Source organism: Sciurus vulgaris, assembly GCF_902686455.1.
Source record: "Sciurus vulgaris genome assembly, chromosome: 13".
NCBI lineage: Eukaryota > Metazoa > Chordata > Mammalia > Rodentia > Sciuridae > Sciurus > Sciurus vulgaris.
Window position 1 is genome coordinate 70,166,295 of NC_136474.1, and position 26,426 is coordinate 70,192,720.

The 26,426-nt window shown below is 39.8% G+C and overlaps 1 protein-coding gene across 1 annotated transcript in view; it reads left to right on the top strand.

The window, feature by feature from the left end:
* Positions 1-17,126: 17,126 nt before the first annotated feature.
* SLC14A2 (solute carrier family 14 member 2) overlaps positions 17,127-26,426 on the top strand; it is a 435,461-nt gene continuing 426,161 nt past the window's right edge. Inside the window, exon 1 of the mRNA XM_079109084.1 lies at positions 17,127-17,332. The gene's annotated coding sequence lies outside the window, so the exon portion shown is untranslated. The remainder of the gene's footprint in view (positions 17,333-26,426) is intronic.

The window sequence follows — 26,426 nt, forward strand, 5'->3', positions numbered from 1 at the left end:
ATTTTATATCTTGACCTATCACTTTTTTCTCATTATAATAATGCCCAGAGGTAAGAATCTGCAGAATCCTTGGGCACCTTATGAGTGATTTATCATTTATCATTTATCTTCCTGGCCACTGATCTTCATCCATTTTATATCTATGTCTTGTAACTGGCGTGCCATCTTTTCTGCTTATGTTTATTTCCCTGTTTTGGTAATCTACCTGCAAACCAAGGAAGGTCATTATAGGCCTGTAATCTAGCATGTTCTTAGAATTTCCTGGATGCTGCCTATCTCAATTAGTATTGTCCATAATAGGACCCCAGATCCCAAATTTCTACGTATCTGAATTTTTTTTTTTCATGACCTCTGATTTTCTGGTTCCAAAGAACTACCCCAAACTTGACTCAGAGTCACATTTCACAGTAAGGGTTCACCTTGTCCTTTGAACTTGAAACTTTCTGTCTTTGCTCAATCAAGTCTGCTTGGGAATAAGACCTAGGGACCAAAAGTCATTTGGATATTTCAGAGGTTCAGACACTTGGTGAGAGAAGGCAAAACAAAACAAGTTTGGAAATTAGGACTGAGCTATCTGACCATATTGCAAGGAGAAGCTGAAAGTGGGATCCCTCTGCCTCCAGGCCTCCTGTTAGATGATGCCACAGTGTTTTCTGAATTTCATACGAGGCAGTGAACCAGATCTTTATATGCTTTTCTCCTAGGAATGAGATTTGCGATTCAATTTCCAGAAGAAAACCCCACCTATTTTCTAAGGCAGAAACGGTTGAATTGTGGAAGGAACTGGTAAGTAGATTGTTATCATTGTTACTATTGCTGTTGCTATCATCATTATTATTGCATGTGTGTGTGTGTGTGTGTGTGTGTGTGTGTGTGTGTGTGTGCTGCTGAGTATTGAACCCAGGGCCTTGCACATGCTGGGCAAATGCTCTATCACTGAATTACATAGCCAGCCTTTGGTAAGTAAGTTAAACTGGGTTTTATAGTCAGAAGACTTGAGTTCAAAATCCAGACTCAATAATTATGAGCTCTACAACCCTGACAGCAAAACTCTTTTGCTTTGTAGTCATTGTTGTTTTCAGCTAAATTAGGATAATAATATCATCTGCTATATTGTGTCCTTAAGAGGGTTATGAGATAAGCCACAAAAGCCTTTGAAAGAATCCCTGTCACATTACTATGTACCAGTAGTTTTCTTGTTGGTAGAAAATAAATCTGCCAGCCAAAGACAGGAGAAGTTTCCCAATGGAGAAATTAGGATCAGTAGGGTGAAATGAAGTGATTGTAGGAGTGTTAAGAAGTGTAGAATGGACCTGGGTGGCACAGCACTGGAGTTTGACCCAACTATCCCACTCCCTGGTCTATACCAAAGGACTTAAAATCGGCATACTACAGTGATGCAACCACATCAATGTTCATAGCTGCTTAATTCACAATAGCCAGACTGTGGAACCAACCTAGATGCCCTTCAATAGATGAATGGATAAAGAAACTGTGGTATATATATACAATGGAATGTTATTCAGTCACAAAGAAGAATAAAATTATGGCATTTTCAGGTGAATGGATGAAGTTGGAGAATATCACGCTAAGTGAGATAAACCAATCCCAAAGAACCTATGACCTTTTCCCCACATCCACACCAACATCAATTATTGCTTGTGCTCTTGATAATAGCCATTCTAACTGGAGTGAGTTGAAATCTTAGAGTTGTTTTAATTTGCATTTCTCTAATTACTAGAGATGTTGAACTCTTTTTCATATATTTATTAATCGTCTGTATATCTTCTTCTCTAAAGTGTGCCCAGATGGAATTGGAGAATATTGTGCTAAGTGAAATAAGCCAAACCCAAAAATGTTTTCCCTGATAAATGGATGATGATACATAGTGGGGGTGGGGGTAAGAGAAGAATGGAGGAACTTTAGATTACATAGAGGGAGATGGGAGGGAGGACAGGGTGGGGATATGAAAGATAGTGGACTGAGACAGGCATTATTACCCTTTGTACATGTACGAGTACATGAATGGTGTGAATCTACATCATGTACAACCAGAGAAATGGAAAGTTGTACCCCATTTGTGTACAATGAATCAAAAGGCAGTCTGTAAAAAATTTAAAAAAAATAAATAAATTATATAAAAACAGAACCAAAGGCTGAATAGCCTCTGATAAGTGGATGATGATACATAACTGGGGGGAAGAAGGGGTAAGGGAAGAATTGATGAACGTTGGATGGTATAGAGGGAAACGAGGGGGGGCAGGGGAAGGAAAGATAATGGAATGAGACAAACATCATTACCCTATGTACATGTATGATTACACAAATGGTGTGACTCTACATGGTGTACAACCAGAGAAATGCAAAAGTGTACCCCATTTGTGTACAATGAACTAAAAATAAATAAATAAATAAAATGAAGTAGTGTAGAATGATTAAGGCCCTGTGTTCTAGACCTCCTGGTCTCACTACTTGCATGACATGGGCCATAGCTACATTTTCAAGTCATGAAAATCATGTACGCTTCATGAAGTTGTGAGAATAAACCATGGGGAATGCTTAAAGCAGTGCCTGCGACTAAGTAGGTGCTCATTAAAAGGTAGGAGAAGCCGTCATGAGCAGACTCAGCATTCAAGATGAGAGAGTCTGAGGGCCTTTCCATGGTGTAGCCAGAACTGAGGCAAAATCACACATCTAACAAAGAAAGGGAGAGCGAAAGGTACACATGTAAGCAGGAAGGAAATCCCACTCTAGTTTACATTGAGTACCTGTTTCCTAAAGTTCCCTAGGGAATGTCCCATCCTGGCCCCAGGAGACTCCCAAAAGCATGCAAGCTGAGGCCTGATGCATGGGACACCGGTCTGTAGTCCACATTTGATCATTGGAAAAGCCATTGCAGGTGAGATGAGGAAAAGTTGTAATTAGCACATTTCCCGTTCAGCAGTAAGGCTTGCATACAAAATGCTTTGATAATTACTTAGGAACCATTTGTTGACCTTTCTTCTTTACTAGGCTAAGTATTTTCCTTTTTATACAATTTTCTCTACAAACTCTTTCTTTAGATCTTGTTTGAAGAAGCAGCAAATCAGACTACAAAAATTCACAAATCCCTTTTCTGAGGCCAAACAAATAAATGAGTGTTGGGACTTTATGTTGAAACTGACAGACCTCAGAGAGGAGCACATTTCCGAATGCTGCTTTGGCTCCTGGAGTAGATGTTAAAAATCTAGTGTCCTGGTCCCCATCCTAGCCTGGTGAAGTGGAACCTCTGGGGTGAGGCTGATAGTCTGCATCTTTAATCAATGTCCTGGATTATTTGTGTAGTCAGTTGAGTATGAGAATCAGCATTTCAAGTCTCCCCCTTGGGAATTTCTGCCACTGAATTAGTGACCACTTTGATTAACTGATTCTATTCCTGATTCATAATAGAGATGGGCAGTGGCAGGGGTGTCCGTTTCACCAGAACTTACATCTCTGATCCCTTGGCTCATGAAACCAATGAGGACAAGTTCCCCAGCCTTTCAGTGCCCAGATGAAAGATCCCATGTGTTGAGACAAAAGCCTTGAACCTGTGTCCTGAACCACCTGGTTAGTAGAGGCAAAGGAACACCTTGCTGAGGTCACCAAGAAACAGAAAGACCTAAAGGTGAGGACCAGAATACATCATTTCATGAAGTTGCTAAAATGTATACCATTTCCTTCAGGGTGAGACTTAGAAATGTAAGATCCTACCATTGCTCCCAGCTCACAGAGAGTCACCTCTTTTCCTATCACTTCCATGACACAAAAGGCAATCCCATGCCAGTCTGGCTTCTATAAAGCAGCCATGAAGCCAGGTGGCTTTGAAACCTAAGCAATATCAAATAATTCATTAACCAAAGCCAAAGTTGTAGTTATCACTCAGGTTTTACAGGTGCAAAAACACTCAGAGGTAGGAAATGATCTGCCCAAAGACTCATAGCTGAGAACAGCAGGGCCAGATCCCAAGCCAGGTCCATTTTCTACCATTCCTGTAGCCTTTTTAAGAAAGGAAATGTACAATGTTTCCCTGGCTCCAGGAAGGGTATTTTGGCCTTTTCAGATAAATTAGAGTTCGGGAACATGCTCCCTGAGCTGAGAGGCTTCTACCTCCCTGGGGTGACAGGAGGGCAGCTCTGCCTCCTCCAACCTTCCCTCCTCTTGCTTACCTTTCTCCAAAGCACGTTATACACCAGGTTTCTGCCAGGTCCCAATCTTCTCCCCCAATAGACCAAAGTCCTCGAAGACCAGGACTGTGTCCTGTTGAGGTCAAGTCATCGGGCTTCTCTCTGTTAGCCTACCCCGATGCTAGACCCTCAATCCCACACACTTGCTTTGCATGCAGTAAAGATGCATTGTGTGGAAGGATGAGTAAAATGAAAGCACAAGAATTAAGGGCCCTCAGGGATGTCCCAATCAGAGAGAGTGACCCAACGTGAGTGATCTCCTGACTTGTCGTTCTTTCCAGGGACCTCAGAAAAATAAGAATGACTCAGATGGAAATCATAGAAATGTATACATCTGTATAATAATTGCTCTAGAATATCTTGGATGGGGGGGTGCAATTACTAAGTCTCACCCTGAAGGAAATGGTATACATTTTAGCAACTTCATGAAATGATGTATTCTGGTCCTCACCTTTAGGTCTTTCTGTTTCTTGGTGACCTCAGCAAGGTGTTCCTTTGCCTCTACTAACCAGGTGGTTCAGGACACAGGTTCAAGGCTTTTGTCTCAACACATGGGATCTTCCATCTGGGCACTGAAAGGCTGGGGAACTTGTCCTCATTGGTTTCATGAGACCTGGGAGCTGCAAACACACAAATAGAATCCACCCACCCACTGGGAAATTTATGTCATGATTGGGAGGAACCAACTAGAAAGAGGGTAAAACAGTAAATCTAGAAACCATATCTTGCCTCTGTCGAAGCTGGGAATGTTTATCTGGAAAAGAGGAGACCTAAGAGGCTTGAGGACAGCTGTCCTGGAGTATCTGATGAACTGTCATGAAGAAGAAGGAATGGTCCCAAAGGAGAAACTATAATCGGTATGTGTAAATAAAACCTGGCTATTGAAAAGTCCTAGCTCATGGGGAGATTTATACACTGGGCTTTGTATTTTTCTTGTCTCGGATTTTAACTGTACTGCATTGAATTTCTCACCCCTGCAGGGTAGCAGCTGACCTTTTGTCCCAATACTAAAATTAGTTGATCACTTTCAGTTAGTAAAATTTATTCTAGCAGTTTTGACATATTTTTTCCATGTTTCTTTTCTTCCTTTTTCTTTTCGTGTGTGTAAATGGGTGTGTACCATAAAAGGTATATGTTGGAAGCATTATTTTTCAGTTTTATTGAAGTATAATTGACATCCTACCTGTACTTGAAGAAAGCAGTTTGATATGGTTTGACATATTTGACATATGGATATATCTATGAACCTATCACCATAATCACAATACTAAACAAATCCAATACCATCAAAAGTTTTCTGGGGCTCACTTAAAATTACTCTTCTGTGATCATTTCTGCCCTCATTCAGTCCTCAGCAATTAGTGATCTGCTTATTGTTACTATCCATTAATTTGCATTTTCTATTATTTTATGTAAATGAACATATACTGTTATGAATTCTTTTTTTTAACCTCTCTTTACACAACATAATTTTGACATAATTTTGAGGTTCATCCACATTGTACTGTACATAAAATGTTCTTCAAAATGTTTTTTGTTTTTTTTTTTTTCCTTTGGTAGCAGGGAATGAACTCAGGGGCACTCAGCCACTGAGCCACATCTCCAGCCCTACTTTGTATTTTTATTTAGGGACAGGGTCTCACTGAGTTGCCTAGCACCTCGCTTTTGCTGCTTTTGTTGAGGCTGGCTTTGAACTCTTGATCCTCCTACCTCAGACTCCTGAGCTGCTGGGATTATAGGCGTATGCCACTACACCTGGCTTAAAATGTTCTTCTTTATGAATGTGTAGTATTCCACTGTGTAGATGATACAACTGTTCTCTTCCATTTCCCTGTTGATAGGCATATGGGTTGTTTCCAGTTCCTGGCTAGTACAAATAAAGCTGCCATGAGTATTTATGTTCAAATCGTTATGTACATCTATGTTTTTATTTTTCTTGAGTAACTATGAGGATTAGAATGGCTGGATCACATAATAGTTGTTATTTAATTTTCTAAAAAACATCAAATTGTTTTGGGAAATGCTTTTATATTCCCACAGTAGCATGCATGAGTTCTAGTTTCTCTATATCCTTTCCAATACTTGGTGTGGAAATTCTTTTAAATTTTAACCATTTTACTAGATACATGTTAGTATCTTACTGAGTTTTTTAAATTTTCCTTTCCTTAATGACTAAAAACCTTGGGAATCTACATGTACTTATTTTGAATTTGTAAATCTTATTTTGTAAAGTGTTCACTTAAATCATTTGTATTGAATTCCTGGTTTTCTTTGTATTACATTTGAGTATTCTTTGTGTATTTATATACAAGCCCTTTATCAGATCTATAATTTACCAGTATTTTCTCCCTGTCTATGACTTGTCTTTTTGTTCTCTTTGCTATGTTTTTTGAAGAGCAGAATATTTAATTTTTCTAAATTTATCAATATTTACTTTTATGGATGATACTCTTGGTGTTAATATATGAGAAATTTTTTCCTAACCCAGAGACATAAAGTTTTTCTTCTGTTTTCTTCTAGAAGTTTTGCTGTTATAGAATTTATATTTAGTCTATGACCTTTTTTGAGTTAATATTTGCATATTGAGTGAGTATCCAAATTCAGTTTTTCGCATGTGCATATACAATCGTTTCCTTTTGTAGGAAAGATTGTCTTTCTACAATGAATTTTTCACATTATAAAAAATAAGTTGTAGAGATGTAGAAGTTCATTTCTGGTTCTATCCTGTCCATTGATATGTTTGTTTATCTTTATGGTAATAGCATACTGTACTACTCTACCTTGATAATAGTGTTAGCCTATTAGTCATCCAACTTTGTTCTTCTTTTTCAAACTTGTCATAGTTCTTTCTGGTTCTTTGTATTTCTGTAGGATTTTAGAATCAGTTTGTCAATTTCTTTTATTTTTTTCTTTTATTTTCGGTACTAGGAATGGAACCCAGGGTGCTTTACCCTGAGCTACGCCCCCCGCCCCCCAGTCCTTTTAATTTTTTTATTTTGAGACAGGGTCTCATTAAGTTGCAGAAGCTGGCCTCAAACTTGCAATCCTCCTGCCTCAGCCTTCAGAGTCACTGGGATTACAGGCACATGCCACCACTCCCAGAAAGATTTTACAGTTTCTTAATGTGCAAATTTTATTTTTACTCAAATGTTAAAAAAAAATTTTGCATTCTTTCCAGGATAGCAGGTCCCCTCAATCATGAAGTGTTGCCCTTCGGATGTATTGTGAGGCTCCATTTTCTAAATGAGAGCTCACATTATCAAAAGCTCAGTCCTGTCCCCAATGCCAATCCAATAAGAAGGACACATTTTTGAGAAAAAGGACAAAGAAGTGTATTCCTTTGCTAGCAAAGGAGAAGCACAGTTGACTCCTTTCCCAGAGGCTGTGATTCTGCTCATTAGGGAGAAAATGGGATCTTTAAAGAGGTAACTCAAAGGCTGCCTTTCGGTTGTCCTCTGTGGAGTTGTAATTCGCTTGTTAATTTGGGAGATGGTCATTTCTGAGAACTTCTGCTGCCATTCCCAAAGTCTGGAGTGCTTCATTCCTGTGGTGGGTGTGTGCTCAGGGACAGACAACTCTCTAGGATGGGGAAGAGATTAGGGAGCAGGAGGGAGAGAGGAAGAGAAAGAAACATGTCCTTTTAAAAATAAGTCAAAGTGGCAGAGCAGCAAGGGCTGTATTTAAAGCATGAAGTGGACACTGTTCCATTAATAATTTTTGTATCTCTGTTTATGAGGCACGTCGATGAGTTTCCTTCTCTTGTAATGCCTCTCTGTGATTATGCCTTGCAGACATTCCAGATCTTTATGAGGAATGTCTTGGCGAGCTCCCTGGCCTTGCTCAGAGGTATTTGGTGAGGGACAGGAGACATTCTCCTCAGTGATGCGGGTCTCTCACAAAGGCAAATGCCTCAGACTTTCCTGCAAGTCAACTCCTTATTGAAACTAGTGACTCTAGATTTCCCATTTAGATCTGGGGACAGGTAGAGGCAATGGTAGTTTATTGAGGGGCCATTGGGTTACTAGGCTACAATGTAAAATACGTTTCTTATTGTGGATCTCAGTTGAAGAATTTTGAAGCTACTGAGTTAAAGGATTTCTCCCACCGTGAAGCTGTGAGTCTCTGAAGTGGTAGAAGAAATGATGCATTAATGTAACGTTTACAACAATTGCTGAGAGTCCTTTAGGTTCTCCCTCTGTAACTGGAGGCTCTGTCCTTGTCCCTGATGCCCATTCAATAACGAGGACATGGTTTGGAGAAAATGAAAAAGAAGGTTTAAGCTTTGCCAGCAAAGGAGAAACACAGGGTACTCCTGTCCCAAAGGCTGTGATTCTGTCCATCATGGGGAGCAGTAAGGGTGTTAAGAGGTGATTCAGAGAAAATGAGATTAGGGAGGAGAGATCAGGAAGGAGAAGGTCAGGGAAAAGAAGATCAGTGAGGAGAAGTTTAGGGAAAAGAAGATCAGAGAGGAGAAGATTGGGGAAAAGAAGATCAGGGAGGAGAAGATTGGGGAAAAGAAGATCAGGGAGGAGAAGATTGGGGAAAAGAAGATCAGGGAGGAGAAGATTGGGGGAAAGAAGATCTGGGAGAAGGTCAGGGAAAAGGTTGGGAAAAGGAAAAACCCATGTAAGTTTCAATGCAACAAGGGATGTAATCAAAGCATCAAGTGAACCCCTGTTACTCCTCTAAGTCAAAATCTGCTTAGAGTTTGCCAAACTTAATATTGAAAGATATTTTTTAGAACAGATTTCTCCCTTTGCAGAACCATGGGGAGGCATGGTTGAAGACCCTCTGAGAGTACTCCGTGGCCTGACTCAGTCGCCAACTCTATGACTTTTAAGGAAGCCCAACCAGAGGAGTGATGCTGGAGTATTGTGTGTCAAGCAGTCAGTCAATATGCAGTTAGCACCCCAGTGCCTTGCAAACTGAAAGCCATCTTCTCAAACGGTGACCATTCATTCATCTGAAACAAGGGGCTTCTCTCCAGAAGCTCTTCCATTTTTGGCCTATAGAACATCCCTGAAATAACTCACAGACCAAGACGACACAACATATAAATAAGGATTGTGTGGCATAAACATGGTCTAAGAACAGTTGGAGTTCGGGGGCATCAGGGAAGGGATGAGCCCAAGGAGAAGACTTTTCTGAGATGCTTGGACTAATCTTGGACTCATCATGAATAATGAGTTGGTTTTGGACACCCAGAGAAAAAGGTAGGAGCATTCCAGAGTCGAGAGATATTAGTTCATAGATTTGAACGTACCACAGTTTATCTTTCACCACGTGTACGTTTCAGAAAAAATATAGCCTATTCAATGATCAAGAATACAAGTAACAATAAATGTTGTCAAGGATGTGGGGGGAAAGGTCCCTTGTAGATTGCTGGCGGGACTGCAAATTAGTGCAACCACTGTTATGGCAAGATTACGATAAATCACCAAGTCATTCTCGATGCAGGAGATGGAACCATTCATTCACCAGCTGGTGGGCCGCTGGTGGGCTGAAGGGCAGGCTGCAAGTCGGCACCCTCCGACCCCCTCCAGGGGTTAGAGCAAATCTTTTATAGTTCAAAACCACAAGTAAAGCATGTTAGTACATTAATCCTAAGTGGTTGTTGCTATATTTCAAAACTACAAACAAAAATCATGAAATCTAAAATCATAAGCAGAAGGGGAAGTGGGTCAAAATGACCCTAGTTGAGTATAATTTAAAGAATGGTTATTAACAACTAGACAAACATTCTCTGACATTCTGTGTGGTTAGGGTACATTACAAAGGTACAGTGTGTAAGAATTGACATTTTGTGTTGCCAGATATGCTGTGCTACGCAACTGTGGGTACAGAGGAGGTGTTTCCCCATGGACAAGCATTTCTTATATGGCATGGAGTCTCAGGGTAAAATGGAGTCTGTTTGGTCATTGCCCATATAGCCTGGCCCATAACATTACTCTGGAAAGCAGTATGGAGATTTCTCAGAAAATTTGGAATGGAACCACCATTTGACCCAGTTATCCCAGTTATCTTAGGTTTATACCCAAAGGACTTAAAATCAGCATACTAGAGTGATTCAGTCACATCAATGTTTATAGAAACTCAATTCACAATAGCCAAGGTATGGAACCAACCTACAGGCCCTTCAACAGATGAATGGATTTTAAAAATGTGATATTGTGTATATACAGACACACACACAATGGAATATTACTCAACCCTAACGAAGAATGAAATGATGGCTTTTGCAAGTAAGTGGATGGAACTGGAGAATATGATGCTAAGTGAAATAAGCCAATCCCAAGAACCAAAGCCTGAATGTTCTCTCTGATATACAGATACTAACACAGAATAAGAGGAGGAAGGAAGAGTAGAAGTTCATTGGATTAGACAAAGGGAAATGAACTAACAAGAGGGAGGATAGGAATAGGAAAGACAGTAGAATGGATTGGACATAACATTCCTGTGTTCATACATGAACATGACCAGTAAAACTCCACATCATGTACAACCACAAGAATGGGAAATCATCCCCCATTATGGATAATGTATATCACAATACACTCAACATATCAAAATATATAACATGTAACATATCAAAATCAAGTATACCTAAAAAGAACAAATAAAAAAATATAGTCGATTGTCTGTAATCTGGGAGTGAGACTAGAGTCATGAAGAGAGTTTCCATTATGTCTAAATGCTTAATCACATTTTAGATTATTGATTACCTTTCTTGTTCAGTTATTCTGTCTCAAAAACCTGTGCTGCACAACAATAACGTCCCTCCGGAAGGAGCTGTGTGATAAATAAAAGATCTTTCTCCTATTGGAACATTTTGTCCAATTTATGAGACAAGTCGTGACCTGGTAAGAGAAGCAAAAGCCTATTGATATGAACTGATAATAAGCCAGTTTCATAAACAAGGGAACAAAGCCCCATAAACAAGGAAAACACTCAGGGTCAAAAAGAGGTCAGGGTGAAGACCAGTAGAGTCGGGGAAGAAACTCTGGGCAAAGGTGATGTCTATGTTAGCAGTGTCTTGTGGGTTGTCAGGCTAACTCTTCTGCAGTGACTCAGCAAGTTGCTTTCAGAGCAGCCTCTGGGCACTCCCATCCGGCTGATGGGTTTATAATGAAAATGCTGACGCATTCCCGGCTGGAACAGGGCCTGCTGAGCAGCTCTGCAGAGATGAGTGCGTCATTTCCCTCTGAACAATGCATGTCATTCATTGCTTGAAGTGTGACCATTCATGTTGAAAATGAAATTCCACAGAGCGATCTGCTTGTGGAAATTATCCAGAGCCACTCGCTGAGAGATCTTGCTATCTGTTGTGGTTCTCAATTAAGGCCCACAAGAACCTCTCCAGAGTACATGGGTGTAAAGGTAGGCATTGAGAGGAGAAGAAAGATGATGAACACTCAAAGTTTGTAGGAACTTTGAAAAGTTCTAAGGACCCCAGAGAGATGCTAACATTGATTATAGTAGAGTTTTTAGAATATGGGTGTAATAGAAACAACTGTGGACTTTTGAAATTAGGGAAGCAGTGCTGGTCCTGAGCTTGCCTGTAGCTACTTTTGGCTAATTCTGAGAGACACATTATTAGACATCGAAGAAATAACATAGCCCCAATACTTTTTGTTATGGAAAAAAAAAATAAACAGAGAAAAATCTAGTAAGAACAGGTTTTCTATCACTCCTAATAAAATAACCTGAATATTTTGCTATATTTGTGTTGTCTCTTCTTAAATATACAAATAATAAATTATAAAGTCAAAGTCTTCTTGAATCCATTTCCAATGGGTCATATGAGTTTGATGAGTTTAGCTTTAAATTTTAGCCTATTTTGGTTCTGTTTTGTTTGGTACTGGGATTGAACTCAGAAGTGCTTTACTACTGAACCACATCCTTAAACCCTTTTTATTTTTTAGACAGGGCCTTATGAAATTGCGGAGGCTGACATCAAAATTGCAATCCTCGGTACTCAGCTTCCCACGTCTCTGGAATTACAGGTATGCATTATCATGCCCAGCAGTGCCAGCCTATTTAAAACATTCTATATAGTTGATCACATATATGGTGTGTATTATAATCATTTTGTTAGAGATTTAGAAATTTTTCCAGGTGCGGTGGCACATGCCTGTCATGCCAGCAGCTCAGGAGGCTGAGGCAGGAGAATTACAAGTTCAAAGCCAACCTCGGCAACTTAGTGAGGCTCTAAGCAACTTGGCGAGGGCCAAAGCAACTTAGAGAGATCCTATTTCTAAATAAAATATGAAAAGGACTGGGGATGTGGCTTAGTGGTTAAGTGCCTCTGGGTTCAATGCCTGGTACCAAAAAAAAAAAAAAAAAATAGAGAAAGAGATCCAGAAATTTTACATAAGAGACATCAATGCTATATTCAGACTAAAGCATGCTTTCCCCATTATTTGGATTTCTTTCTACCACCTTATTTTACGTTCACTGTTTATGTGACTTTTGCTGTATTTTTCTTTTTTCCTTCATCAGTTGTTTTTATTGGATTGATTTAAATATACTTGTTTTGAGGTTGTGCAATTTTATTTCTATTGTAGTGGTTGTCCTCAAATTTTTAACCCACCTAGTCTATTACTAACTTTCTAACAGGGAAGACACTTGGTACACCTTGATATTCCTTAGCTCTTCTCACCCCCAATTTCCACGCGTTCGCTGTCTAGAATTTCAACCCAATATGCTTTAAAAATAAAAAGAAGCACGTTTCCTTGATTATTTACTGTCATAATATCAAATTTCTTTGCTTGTCAGCTGTTTTGAGTATCACTCCTTAATTCTGAATTTTTCTTTGTGACGAATTATCTCCTTGGCTAGTTCCTGCTGCGCCGCTCTGAGAGTACTAAACAGTCTTTAAATGCGTGAAGATGTCTTCATTTTTACACTTACTCTGGAAGGCTCAAGAGTCAATGTTTGAAATGATCTTCCCATGGCACTTTGAACACATTCTTTTATGAATGCAAAAGGAGTTGTTGCCCCAGATCATCTGTCTCTTCTGGTGGTCTTAGGGTCTTTCCTCCATTGCGAGGCCATGTGGGGTTTATTTTCGTGCCCCCTGCTGTGTGTACCCACGGGGCTGCTGTAATCCGAGCACACCTGTCTCTAATTCTGGGAAATGAGGGACGTCACCTAACCCTTTAGAAGCTCTTCCCCATCCCTTATACTCCTTTCCCTCTGAAATTCTTATTAGACACATGTTGGGGCTTCTCTGTCTCCATGTCTGATAATTTCTTTTATTTTTCCCATCACTTTGTCTCTCTTCATCCTGAGAAGCTGACTCTGTTCTGTCTTTCATTTTGCTATTACTTTGGTTGTGTCAGATTAGTATTTAATTGGCTATTGAGTTTCTCACTTTCATCTCTTACTTCTTTGAGGATTTCAAAGATACTTTCAATTTTTTTTTTTTTTTCAGATTTTTCAATTATTTCCATTTCCATGAAGAGGAATTCTGCTGTTTCTTTGATGTTCCTGGCCTCTTGGGGAGTTTTCAGCTGTGCTGCCTACCTGGAAGGTCATTCTATGATCACCTCACCCATTGTTCTTGGTTATCTGGATCCACAGGAGACCTTATGCTTGCAGCTCAGCTGAGGTCTCCCTTAAGAAAACGGAAAAAAGTGGCAACATACATCTCAATGCCAACACCTACCTACCGTAGCCTGGGAACCAGCCTCATGGGAACATCTTGATTTTGGTGACAGGCTTTGGGAAAACAAGAGAAAATGTCCCACTCTTTATGAAGCACAGCCCACATGTTCCCATTTGAAGGCCCCAACTGGACCATCATCAGTAAGGAGCCCCATCTCCCTGAGGATTCTGAAAATTTAGTCTCTCTGCCTGTATACTATAGATTTCCTTTCTTAATCTTTGAACTTTTTTTTATTAATATTTAGCACAGTTCTTCAGTTTAAAATATAAATAACCTTATTATATTCTGTGTGTTCAGTGTTGGAGAGGTATGAACTTCCTCTACCAAGGGAGCATTCTTCATGTTGTAGACAGGGAAACTAAATCTCAGAAAATCAAAATAGCTTGCCTAAGCCGCAGCCTAATTATTGCTAGTAGGTACATGACAAAGCATTTCTCCACCTTAAGCACATTGGACGTGTGTCTTTTTGCCTCAAGATTTTGGTATTTAAAATGGAGAAAACAATGCCTCCCTTGTCTTTCTCAATATAGAAATTGATATTGCAAATAAATGTGAAAGTATTTGGGAAATATTTGGCAGCACTGTTCCTTCTAAAGTTTTGCTGTGATTATAAGTATTGTCAGTATTTACTTTTATTGCTAAGAAGTCATTTGTCATTTTTCCATTACACAATTTTCTTTTTTCATATACTATTCCTGCCATCGAAGTCCTTTTGTTATTAAATAAAAGAAGAGGGGCTGGGGATGTAGCTGAATGGTAGAACACTTGCCTTCCATGTCCCAGGTGCTGGGCTCAGTTCTCAGCATTGGAAAAATAAATGCATAAATAAATAAATAAATAACTCTTGGATGGAGGTGCTGTATCAGAGTAAACTCATGAAGACAAAGGGACAAATTTTATTTTCATAATTCAATAAAATTTTCTTAAATGCCACTGTATCCATTCACTTAGATTTTTGCCTGTGATATATTAAGTAGATTTTCTTTAAAAAATTAACTTTATATTTAATAATAGTTTTGGATTCACAGAATAATTTCAATGATAGAGTTTCCATTCTCCCTTATTCTTAACATCTTACTTGGCATGGGACATTTGTCCAGATTGATAAACCAATATCAACATGTTGTTATACTTTCGCTTAGTTTCCCTGTCTTCCCCTGTAGGGTCCCCCCCAGGACACCACCTGGCATTTGTCATCATGTCTCCTTAGGGTCCTCTTTGCTGTTACAGTTCTCCTAGACTTACTCTTTTTTAATGACCTTGACAATTTTAAGGATTGTAAGTCAGGTGTTTTGTAGATTTGTCTCATGTTCTAATCGTGATCAGAGTGGGGTTAGGTTTGACCAGAGAGGTAAAACACCATTCTCGCAACTTCATATCGAGGGTACAAAATGATGACATGGTCCTTGATGTCTGGGGTCATCTTTGCCAGGCTTCTGGAAAGTTATTTTTTCCTATCCATGCAGCACGCGACCTCGACATAAATTATTTGCAATTGTCTTGAATGGGAGTTTTGTCTATTCTCCATTTATTTAGTAAATTTTTATATTGATATGGATTCGTGGGTATTTATTATATTTTACTACTTTATTTTGTTGCTCAAATCATTCCAAGGTTGACCATTGGGAACTCTTGCCTCTTGCATTTCTTTGACATATCTATTGCATGTGTGCGCATGTGCACACAGGCTTATGTGTATTTAAACATTTTCTTACTTGTTGGCACTGCAAGATTCTCTTGGCTTCTTGGGTTTATTTCCTGTCCCAATTCCAAATCAGTCATTTTCCCAAAGAAACCACATTCCTTTTAATAAGTAGATTATTCACTAAAAAGAAATGTTGCATTAAATCCAACATGGCAAGCTATTGTTTTCTTTACTCATCCTCTCTTATAAAAAGTTTGGTGACTTTTCTTCTGTCAGTTTCACAGGAATGCTGAGAAAGGGATGGAAGTCCTGGTGATACCACTAGATTTTTTTGAAAGGGAAGACGTTCAGTATGAGATTGTGTCACTACCAGAGAAAGGAAATTCAGCAAAGATTACAGAGTGTCACCTTCTATTGCCAATTGGGACCACACATCTACACATGGGTCTAATATTGAAGAATCAAACAGACATTTCTTAAATGCAAGAACAAATTAAACTGGAAATACACTGAATTTCAAGAAATAGATTCTCTTTAATCGGAACCAACAGCTATACCTCAGCAGCTATTAATAAACTATTCCTGCTGGTTTAAACAAAGAACCTAAAACGTTTACTGTCACAATGTATCTTTTATATGTGCTCACATTCCAAAGCTTAGTTTTGTTTGTAAGGTTCCCCAACTGATTTGTTGCTATAGACATAGTAAAAGCCCAAAGGAGAACATGCTGAGCCTTTGGAAAAACAGTTCCATTTCCAAAGGCAAGGAACAGATATTGAGGCTTAAAGGGAGTTGATCCTTAGGATAAAGTCATAGCTAATGTAAGGTTTTCAGAATAAAATCTAAGATTTCAGGGAAATCTAGGGACCAATTATGTGATGTTCAAAGGAAAGATTGAATGCATGTGAGCTTGGCTCCTACCTAATGCTCAAGGCAAATCATCCCACTCCATGTCAAGGAATGAAATCTGTTTTATTTTCAGATGATGATAATGAAGAGGAGAATGAAATTGAGGGTGATGGAGGCTGGACTGTAGCCCCCTGAGTTCTAAGTGGCCTTAGTTTGGAAATAACTACATTAGACAATTCGACTTCAGTCTAGTCCTCTCTCAAGAGAATGGGATGAGACCCTATGAGAGGGTTTCTCTTGACCTTTTCCTTGAACTTGTCCTTCCCACCTGAACTTCATGATGAAGAATGCTCAGGAACCAATAGTCAAGACAGCCCATGGAGTTTTCCACCCTGAGAAGGCCAGGTGTACAAACCCTGCTTATCTTTTATCATCTCAGAGACAAAAATGTCTTATGAATATAAGATTTGTAAAAATTTAACCTCTCAGTAATGTTTAAAGAGAAAAAAAAGGTGGGGGGTGGAGGAAGCAATGTGGCAGAGGGGAGGTCAAGCAGAACAAGAGTGGTCACAGGAAGAATGATCTTCCAATGGGTCTGCCTGGGGCCCTGAGATGGGTTGTCTGACTGCTTAATGAGAAGCAAATTCTCCAATGAGTGCTCAACCTGGTCCTTACATATTACTTGATCATTGAAGGAGAACGGGATGCTAATGAGATTAGCACTTCAAAAGCAAATCTTTTAGAATGAGGGACCCACTTTAGTGCTAAGGAGCTTAAAAGGAACGAGGAAGGACGGGGTGAGCCGGGACAGCAAACCCCTGGACACCCATGTCTTTTGAGTTGGCTGTGTTCTTTGCCTTGACTTCTTGAGCGGGATCCCAACTCTGCATGCAAGTGTGGTTTCTGTGCTGACATTGGCTACTCATCTCAAAAGCATCATTTCGAAGTTCAGGAGGACCTGTAGGGGTAAGACAGAGCTCTTTCTCTGAATTTTTCCCCTCTTGCTAACTTTTGAAAATTCTTCTTTACTACTTTTGTGGTAGTAACTATTGGCTTCTACGGTTCTCTTTTTTTTCCACCCAGCAATAGTATTATATATGTTTCACACACACACACACATGCACACACAACACACACACACACACACACACACACGCACGCACAGTCACTTTTATATTATTAAAACATTTGGAAGTCTTGTTGGCCTATAACTAGAGGATATGTAAGCTTTTTGAAATCTGCATCCTACCTTTGATGGTGTGGAATGATACAGTTATTATTTCACATACAACATCTTAATTAGTTTACTTTCAAAACCCCTCCCTGTCCCAATCCAATTCTAATTTAGATTATGGTGTTAAAAATCATCATAAAATGTAGCCTTGGACAAGGACACAATCTAATTATTCAGCCTCATTGTCTCAGCCTAATAAGTTATGCAGTTTTGCCCACAGTATTTCACCTGAGAGAATGAGTGTGTCAAACACTATAGAGTGTGAATTCTCCAGCCAGCCAGTGTAGGTGCCAGAACACTGTTTAGTGCCATGATCTGAGAGTTAGTTTTACAGAACTCCAATTGTGAATGTTAATAATTCATATTTTTTTCATGGAGGTTGACAACATGCATTATCCCGAAGGGGTTTGTATGCCCATAGAATATACTTTAAGTGATAATTGTTGTATGTTTAGTAATAATCATTCTAGCAATGGGCAGGCCAGGCTGTCACCTAGTTATTTGTGCATTATTTGAGAGAGACAATGTCAAAGCTAAAGTGAATCCCCAGAGTAAAACGAGCTTATTTGGGAAAGATGACTACCAATTTCTTGAGGCTTCTGTCAGTAGAACAAGAGGACATATTTACATCTCTATTTGTACATCTAGAAGTTCCAAAATCTATTTCAGTCGTTCAGCTTAGTGGATGGCTGCTAAAAGGAATCTTCTGGTCTATCAGTTTTCTGCTCCACCTTCACTATGCTGGGGTAATAGAGTTGGTGTATGCAGTTCTCTGTTGACTGTGGGAACTTCTCATTAGTCTGATTGAGAGTTGGGGTTTCTTGACCTCTGAGAACACTGTAGGGTTGTTGGTTTAGATTCTGTATAACCATGGGTTTGAAGGCAAAGATCGTGAGTGTGTATTCTTATTTTGTCTTATAAAGAACACTCTGAAGAGTACAGTAGAGCAGATACTGTTAATTTATTATGGCTGAAAAGTTAAATGCTAAATGATATTAGGAGTAAAAGAAAGATAGTTAACAAATTCTTGGCTTATATTCAGGTTGACTGGTTGATGTCAAAGGATATTTTCCTTGGACATGTAAGCCATGATTTAGCATTAGGGAGCCAAATTCAACCCAAGCATTGTTAGAAATGAAAAACAGCTTCCTAGTTTTTAACCTCCACTTGGTTTAAAAAGTGTTCTCCGGGGATGGTTTCTACCCACTCTTGCCAGAAATCCTCCTCTGCCTTACACCCTATAGATGCTAATTTTGAATGGGGAGAGGTCAAGATCATGACTTGAGGGGGAATTGGGTGGGTGGGGGATTGACTGAGTAAGGAGACACCTGCATTGGGTAACATCTCCCTGGGTTTTGCTCAAAAGACCTAGGTAAAATATCAAAGTATTGAGGTACACTTATGGTCCCAGCCACAGAGTGAAACTGGGTCAGAATGGAGAGCTTCCACTTGGCACTTGGAAGGGGATCCCTCAGTGTTAAGGGGCTAGGCATCCCAGTACTGGCATCTCAGTATTCCAGTATCCTAGCAGCAGTGGGGGCCTGGACCACCCCCCAGCAACACCAGCTGTCAGGTAGTATAGAGGGTCAACGACCAGCATCATGATTCACCTGCTGATGGATGATATGCTCATATCAGTAGGCCAAAGGTGTTTTAGGTGTGATTTGTACAAGTAGAGGTCGCATGAACTTCAAGCCAGTGAACACGAAGGATAGGCTGGACTGTTCTTTTATCAATTACCTGACAGAGAATCTTTAACGACTTCATGCTGCAAGTTGCAAAACATTTTATTAGAGTCAACTCTAAATTATCTGGGGATCGGAGGAGCAGAAAGAGCTGGACATCCACATTTGTTGAACAGAGCAATATAATGAGGACCGCTGGGGGTTAAACACAGAAGTAGGGAAAAGGTCACTGCTGTTGTGGTGCTTATGAGCCCTTGATGGAAAAATAGATTGAAGAGGTGAAATTCAAAGACATACCACTCAAGACTTTACTGCTTGCATTGAGTAAAATCCCATCAGTACAGAACCAATCCTGTGGGTTTAGAAATCTTTTCAATCTTTCACGTACTATAAAGGTAAAGATTCTGCGGAAGATGAAATGCTTCAGAGAGCAAGTCCTTATAGAGCAAGTTGCTGGCTGGACCCATTTTGAAATTCCTTCATTCTTTTATTCAGCAAATATGGAGTGAGCACTTAACATTGTGATTTCAATGAAGGAATCTGCTGCAGCTTCCCTCCATTCCAGAGCAGGAGGGTAGAGCATGGGAAGAGAGGAAAGAAATCCAAAGCAAGAGGAGGGGAAGAGGAGGGGAAGTGGTTTAGGTCACTGGTCCTATTTGGAGCTCTGCATTAAACAGAAGGGTTTTCCTTAGAATATGAGCAGGAGAGAGAACTTGGAGAGACTGGTGGGGATAGTTGGTCCATGGAGACAGAGAAGAAAAGTGTGTATGTAGTTTCATCTGAATAATGGTTTCGTCTGAGATAGTGGGCATGCAAAACAGAATTAATCTTCACACTGAAATTGAGAGAATTTCAGTAGACAAGATGGGGGATGGAATCAAGTTCTGACTCTTTTACCGGAATATTCCATGAAGTCTGTGCAGCTTGTGTCAGTCACTGGAACAATTGCTTTTCCAAAGATTGCTGTCCTAGAAATCTTAAAGATTTGGTTTAGACCACCTCTCCTACTTTTGGTGTCTACTATGTTTGTGACTACATTTGATTAGACAAGTACTAATAATATCCCTTCAGGAAAATCAGCATGCAAACACACACACACACACACACACACACACACACACACACCTCACAAACCTGATTTAAAAAGGAGTCTTGCCTTTAATCCACCCAGGTTCACCTTAATGTGCAATAACTTGCGAATAATTGTATTACATTTTATTCCAGTTTGGAAATTCTATGATTATGTTTATATAGGGCTTTCTTGTTTATAATTGGGCATCTATGGCAATTCACTTCTTATTTCCTAGGGGATATTACTTTCCCTGGATTTCAATGTTTCAAGGAAAGCTGAAATATTACCTTTTAAAGAAAAAAATAATTTGAGCCGTTGGGGCCATAAGCAGCTGCTGTGCAGATGCAGGTCTGGGGAGCTCCTGACGGAGGCTGCACATACAAGGAGCTAAGGACACCCAGAGGAGGCCTGTCAATAGTCTACAAACTGTGACTATGCAGGAGACTCAAGTCTCTGGCTTTTCAATCCATTGTGGAAATAAGGGCCTTTGTGTGGACTCCAAGAGCATTCTGCTCTAGTGAGTCAACAATTCCCATCACATCATAAAAAAGCATATCATTCCCCTGGGCCACATAATGCCTGGGGAATGTTTTCAGTAATCAAGTATCCTTGTAGATTATACACTAACTTTACAGTCTGTTCTGGGACCTAATTGGTAAATAACATATAGTTAGGTACATTTTACCTATCAGACTATCTCTGGAGAAGACACAGAGAAACTGTGGCCTTATAAGAGTTAGGAGTAGAGCCAGGCAGGGGAGAAGATGAAGATTTATGTGCTGTTTTCTAACATGGATATTTCTACACACTTGATGGAAAAAAGGAAGAGATGGAAGGAGAGAAGAGGAAAGTAGGAGGAATGGAAGGAAGAAAGGAAGGAATGAAAAAAGGAAGGGAGGGAGAAGTAGGGAAAAAGGAAGGGAGAGAAGGAAAGGGAAAGGAAGGGAGAATGTGTGTGAGTGTGTGTGAGTTGCATGTATGTGTAGTTGAAAGTCCAAAGTTAGGGCTGGGGGTATAGCGCAGTTGGTAGAGTGTTTGCCTCGCAAGCACAAGGCCCTGGGTTTGATCCCCAGCACCGCAAAAAAAATAAATAAAGAAAGAAAGAAAGAAAATAAAGAAAGTCCAAAGTTGGATTTGGCATCTGAAATGAAAATTTTAGCCATTAAGTATTATAATAATGTTGCTAGTTAACAGCAGCTTAATCATCAGCCTTTCAATGCTAAAGAGAAGAATTTTTTGGCGGGGGGAGTGGTACTGGGGATTGAACTCAGGGGCACTTGACCACCCAGCCACATCTCTAGCCCTATTTTATATTTTATTTGCAGACAGGGTCTCACTGAGTTGCTTAGAGCCTTGCTTTTGCTGAAGCTGGCTTTGAACTCACTGTCCTCCTGTCTCAGCCGCCTGAGCCGCTGGGATTACAGGTGTGCACCACCGGGAGAATTCTTTGTTAAGAAGTAGACTCTGCTGAGGATAAATACAAACAGAGTTTGACCTGAAGCATGGAGCAATCACCCAGGCACAAAGAATCACACATTTTAAGACGAAAATTATTTTCATGCTGTTAGAAACATCTCTAATATTACATTACAAAATTGGAGATGCCCATGTTTCCTGAATAATAACTAATGTTTGCGGTGTTCACAGCCATTGCCTTGGTTAATTTCCGTAATACTTCTATAACTTTAAATGTTAGACTTCCTATTTTTCATCAGAGAGAAATGTTGCTCAGGGAGGTTACGTGGCTTTTCTCAGGATCTCTTTGGTTTCGGCTGTAAAACTGGACCCAAAGCCAGATGTTTGGACTGTGGGTTGTCATTATTTCTCCGCCTCCCTGTGGTTGTACTGAGCTTCCTGCAGTTACCTCTGAGAGGCAGAGATGTAAGTACCTGAAGGAGAGACTAGGTACCTGGCCTGATGCTACACCCTGCATGATGCTGTGCCACATAAAGTCATTCCCATTACCAATAAACAACTTGGCCTCGAAGGTCTCAATTTGCAATAAAAGATTTTAAAATATAGTAGTAAAATATATACTGGTGGTATTTCCCTCAAATGTAATTCTTTGCAGAATTTCTAACTTCTATAATAATAATGCTTTGTCATCACAGTGAAATGAATTATTGAGTATCAGGTCATCGAAACTAATGTAGTTATGGACATTCACTTTTGAGAGATGTGGGTTGGGAGGTGAAGGCATGGCAGGTGACCAACTGTGGATGTTACAACATCCCTGGTACAAGACACAGAGCCAGGTGCTGTAAGGGAATCAATGATGAGTAGGTAGGAAGCTCTGCCCTCAGAGACACCCACCCACCATCTCTTTTGTGCCTTGTCTGGGGGTTAGAGAATGAGCTTGGTTGAATTAACCAAAGGGCTTGCTATGGAGAGAAATGGTTTAAGAATGCAGGGGCAGGGGAAGACTGAAAAGCCAGATTGAGAAGCTGTGTTTTCTGCTGAGAACAGTGGGTTTTGATGGATGTGATGGATAGATGACAGAGTAAGAGAAGGACTAGGCAGTATCTGGGGAAGGTGAATCTAGTAGGAATATGGAGAATCAATCAGATGGGAAAAGGTTGGTGTTATAAAGATATAGTAGTATTCTGGAGAGAGTGTGAATACAGAAATATCAATAAAAGGAAATTATTATCATTGTCATTTCTACCAACATTATTAATAAGGAGCATTCTCAGAATTGACTCTGACTCACTCTAAAATATATAATCCAAAATGAATTTTGAGGGATACTGGCATCTCTGGATACTAATAAGAGTTTAAACTTTTTGAAAAAAATAAAAATAAAAACTTTAAAAATTGATCAAACCAGCTGAAAATTATGGGCAAAGCCAAATTTAAAAAAAATGTATGGCAGGACTTATGAGGCACTTTAATATGCAAAAATATGCATTTAAATTTCTGAAAGGATGATAGTGAAACTACATTTCCTAAACATTTTAACTAATGAGGAATTCCCCTACCCTTTTCCCCCAACAATGCATCTTTCAGAATTTGTGGAAATGCCTTGAATCAAAGATTATTTTTGACCAAGACATGAAAGACCTAGATCTTAGCTCAGTTATAAACTAATGGCGAACCTTAGACAAAGGTGGGCCTCGATTTCTTCATTTATCTTGCTATCCTAGTTTGGGGGTTAAGAAGATAAAAAGAAACTATAGGGAAAGAATGGAAGCAGCTCTCACTGATGGGTATGTCCTCTTACTGAGTCAGCAATTAATTGGTGGCTACTCTGCCCAGCACTCCTGTGCTATATCCCTCTAATGGCTCGGAAATTGATTCACACAAGGTCAAGGTGCTGTGATTTAGATGTGGTATTCCCCAAGAATTCACCTGTGGACAACCTAATCAGTGAGTGGTAGCTGGAGGCAGGTGGGGTGTGGCTGGAGGAAGTGGTTCACTGGGGGGGGGGGGTGGCTATGGGTATATATTTTGTATTGGGAGAGTGGAGACTCTGCTTCCTGATCACCATGTGAGCTGCTTCCCTCTGCCACACTCTTTCTCCGTGATGTTCGGCCTCACCTTGAGCCCCGAGGAATGGATCCTGCTGTCTGTGGATTGAGACCTTTGAAACCGTGAGCTCTTAAATAAAATTTTCCTCCTCCATGATTGTTCTGGCCAGGTCCTTTTAGTCACAGCAGCAAAAAAGCTGATTAAAACACAAGATGTGGGGTTTTCCCTGGTTGTAGCAGTTTACATACCCCATGTGATCCCCTAAGTCTAGAATAGGATGAAAAAAGAAAGTCCAAGAAAGTCAAATGTCTTCCTTCTCTCCAGTATATCTTACCTCCTCAAATATCTCCTCCCACCCCCAAAGAGTGATGCTAGACTTTTATGCTAAGATCTAGAGTTTACAAAACAGAAATATGACATTCTCAAAAACTGTGTGTGGATTAAAACAGAGCTACTCCCTTAAAGAAGGTGGATGAGCATTACCATTTACTGGCTATGTGTCAGATGCTGGCACAGGTCCTTTGAATGTTATCTGAGTCTACAACAGTGGATCACAGAGAGGGTGTTGGCTTCAGCTAGTCCCTGGTTTGAGGTTTAGCTCTATTAGCTACAACTCGTGTGACTTTAACTGAATTATTTGGATTCTCTGAGCCTCCTGTTTTGCATCTCTAATATGGTATCTCTAATATGGTACCCACACTATAAAGTATGATATAGAACAGGGAAAGCAATGCTGCACTTATAGTAAGTGCTCAATAAATGGTAGCTTTCATTATTACTACTAAATTTTATTACCAATTCACTCTCCAACATTCTTCCACACAAATGAAAGAAAAAAAAAAAAAAAAAAAAAAAGACCGAGGCTTGCAATGACAAAAATCTATATGAAATTTGCTAAGTAGAATTTTACTTTCAAAGGCAACAGGGACAATTTTCTTTTCCCCCCCCTCTGCCTGGGTTCTTACTTCCCCTTTTGGGTCATGTTCATTGAAGATTTGAAACACCTGAGAAAATGCCCCCATTGTTCTGTGACTTTTCTAGAGGGAGCTTCTGTGTCTTCCATCTGAAGTGCCAGAGTTTGCCTTTATCTTGTGGCAAAAAAAAAAAAAAAATCATTTGTAAACAGCACAACCTGCATATTATCCAGCACCCAGATACAGCTTGATGGAATGCTGCTTGCCATTCTCCCCCTTTCCAATCCCACAATCTCTGCCAAGGGCTCAGTTCTCAGCACATTCTTTTTTAGCCTACAGAAAATCCAACCAATTTCAGAGACAAACAGAAAACCGCACGGAGTCTAAAATGAAGAACAGAATGATTTGCAAGGTGCAGGGCAGATATGTAAAATTCCACATTGTTTCATGTGATTTTTTTTTTTTTTTGTGGGAACCTTCAGGGAAAAACTCTGACACCCAGAAAACCTGCAAACTGCCGCCTTGATTCCTGACCTCCCCAGGGTTCCACCTGCATCCTCCTCTCCTCTGCCTCTTCAGTCTTCTCTTCTCCCCTCCTCTCCTCCTCTTCTTCCTTCTCATTGGTTCCCTCTCCCTCCTCTGCTTCCTTCCCTTCCTCCTGATGGTATCATAAGCACTATTGTTGACGTCTATTCAGGGTTTGTTATTTGCCAGGTACTTAGTTGAATACTCGATATATACTTCATTCTTTAATCCATCCCACAAAACCACAATTTACAGAACAATACACTTTCTAGATGAGAAAAACACTAAGAGGCTGCTGCCCAAAGATTACAATGTCTTCAACGACAATGAACCATAGATGAGTGGGTGACACCAACCATTTCAATGGAAATGGCTCTTTTTGCAACATGAAGAGGCAACATGAATGGAGTTTGTGTTGTTACCTTAATGCCCATGTATTATGAGGCAAAGGGTGGATGGCTTCAATTATGTGTCCATGTGGATTTGATATACCAACTTTAAAGTAAGCTTAATATTCTTTTAAATGACTCTTATTTTGATTGAATTATATACTGGAATTCATTCTTGTGTGTTTTTCTATTATTGGATTCTTTAATAATCATTGGAGCAAAAAGAGAGAAAGAGGAATGCCTTATTTAACAGTTCTATATACGCACAGTCCAACATAGATCACACTTTTGCATATATGTTATTTTCAGTTTGTATAATGTACATGTCAGTATTGTTTGTGCAAACATACCACAAACCATATTCCCTGGAGTTAATTTTCACATTATAAGAAACTATAGCAAGTCTGTGATGTGAACCATGACTATATTATGGTTTTGAAGACTATATTATGGTTTTCAAATTCAGCAGAACTGGATTTTAATCCAGGCACAGTAACTTTCTGACTATATGACCTTGGGCAAGTTCCATAACCCGTATGGAATCCATCAGATTTCCTCTTTAATAAGCATGGGGTAATGATGGCTACCTTCCACGGTTATTGTGAAGAAGTACATGAAAAGGCCTAGCTCACAGTACACACTCAGAAGGAGCCAGTCTCCTTTCTCCAACATGACTTCCAATTGTGGTAACAATGTCCCCATTGGTATATTCCTGCATGGACCCATCTCTATATAACCTAACATAGGTATATGTGTGTGTGTGTGTGTGTGTG